Source organism: Bison bison, unplaced genomic scaffold (genome assembly GCF_000754665.1).
Source record: "Bison bison bison isolate TAMUID 2011002044 unplaced genomic scaffold, Bison_UMD1.0 scf7180017858857, whole genome shotgun sequence".
NCBI lineage: Eukaryota > Metazoa > Chordata > Mammalia > Artiodactyla > Bovidae > Bison > Bison bison.
This window is the reverse complement of record NW_011489429.1, coordinates 1-2,276: the sequence shown is the minus strand read 5'-3', so window position 1 is coordinate 2,276 and position 2,276 is coordinate 1.

Here is a 2,276-nt window from a genome sequence, read left to right as displayed (position 1 = left end):
GAAGAAAGGCTGAAAATGAAAAAACATGTAAGCTTCTATTTAAGAAACTAGGAGAAGAGAAAATAAAGCTTAAAGGATACAGAAGTTGGGATTAACAAAGAAAAGAACAAAAATTAATTTTAAAAAAGAAGGTTAGGATGGTGGTAGTGATGGTGGTTTAGCCCCTAAGTCAAGTCCTACTCTTGCGACTCCATGGACTGTGGCCCACCAGGCTCCTCTGTCCATGGGATTTTAGGAAAGAATATTGGAGAGGGTTGCCGTTTCCTTCTTCACGGGATCTTCTTAACCCAGAGATTGAACCTGCATCTCCTGTGTTGCAGGTGGTCTCCTGCACTGCAGGCAGACTCCTGCATTGCAAGTGGATTCTTTACTGCTGAGCCACCAGGGAAGCCCAAGGTAAGCATGATAGAGAAAACAGAGGAAAACCTTTCAAACATGGCTCCTTGAAAACTGATAACCACTGAGCAATACTAACGAGAACAAAGAGAAAATGAAGTTAACAATACCAAGAATGAAGAAATGTCACCATAAATCATATAAATTTTTTTGGTCATAGTTTTATTGAGATTAAATTTACATATCTAATGTGGATAAATACTCAGAAGATATTCAATTTCTCCACAACCTTGCCAAAACTTCTTCTTTTTTTTTTTTTAATCACAGCCATTTTGAGAGGTGTAAAATGATATCTCTTATGGTTGTGATTTACATTTCCCTGATGACTAATAATGTTGAGCATATTTTCCTATACCTATTGGCTATTTCTATATCTTCTTTGGAGAAATGTCCATTCAAGTCTCTGGTTAATTTTTTAATTGGGTTATTATGTTTTTTTTCTTCTTGTTGTTTTGCACTTGAGTTTTAGGATTTCCTTATATATGTTGCAAATTGTCTATTTTTGCCTGTTCTTTTGGTGTCATATCCATGAAATCATGAAATAATGTATATTTATTTGGTGAGGAACTAAATTATCAGGTATCTAAAATGTAATTTGTATATGTTGATGATATTACAACATCACACACAGTAAAATAAATTCAGATTCAGTAAGGTTATAGATTCATCTCACATGCTAGTAAAGTAATGCTCAAAATTCTCCAAGCCAGGCTTCAGCAATACGTGAATCATGAAATTCCTGATGTTCAAGCTGGTTTTAGAAAAGGCAGAGGAACCAGAGATCAAATTGCCAACATCTGCTGGATCACTGAAAAAGCAAGAGAGTTCCAGGAAAACATCTATTTCTGCTTTATTGACTATGCCAAAGCTTTTGACTGTGTGGATCACAATAAACTGGAAAATTCTGAAAGAGATGGGAATACCAGACCACCTGACCTGCCTCTTGAGAAATCTGTATTCAGGTCAGGAAGAAACAGTTAGAACCGGACATGGAACAACAGACTGATTCCAAAGAGGAAAAGGAGTATGTCAAGGCTGTATATTGTCACTCTGCTTATTTAACTTATATGCAGAGTACATCATGAGAAATGTTGGACTGGAAGAAACACAAGCTGGAATCAAGATTGCCAGGAGAAATATCAATCACCTCAGATATGCAGATGACACCACCCTTATGGCAGAAAGTGAAGAGGAACTAAAGAGCCTCTTGATTAAAGTGAAAGAGGAGGGTGAAAAAGTTGGCTTAAAGCTCAACATTCAAAAAACGAAGATCATGGCATCTGGTCCCATCACTTCATGGGAAATAGACGGGGAAACAGTGGAAACAGTGTCAGACTTTATTTTTCTGGGCTCCAAAATCACTGCAGATGGTGACTGCAGCCATGAAATTAAAAGATGCTTGCTCCTTGGAAGAAAAGCCAAGACCAACCTAGACAGCATATTAAAAAGCAGAGACATTACTTTGCCAAAAAAGGTCCGTCTAGTCAAGGTTGTGGTTTTTCCTGTGGTCATGTATGGATGTGAGAGTTGGAATGTGAAGAAGGCTGAGTGCTAAAGAATTGATGCTTTTGAACTGTGGTGTTGGAGAAGACTCTTGAGAATCCCTTGGACTGCATGGAGATCCAACCGGTCCATTCTGAAGGAGATCAGCTCTGGGATTTCTTTGGAAGGAATGATGCTAAAGCTGAAACTCCAGTACTTTGGCCACCTCATGCGAAGAGTTGACTCATTGGAAAAGACTCTGATGCTGGGAGGGATTGGGGGCAGGAGGAGAAGGGGATGACAGAGGATGAGATGGCTGGATGGCATCACTGACTTGATGGACGTGAGTCTGAGTGAACTCTGGGAGTTGGTGATGGACAGGGAGGCCTGGCATGCTG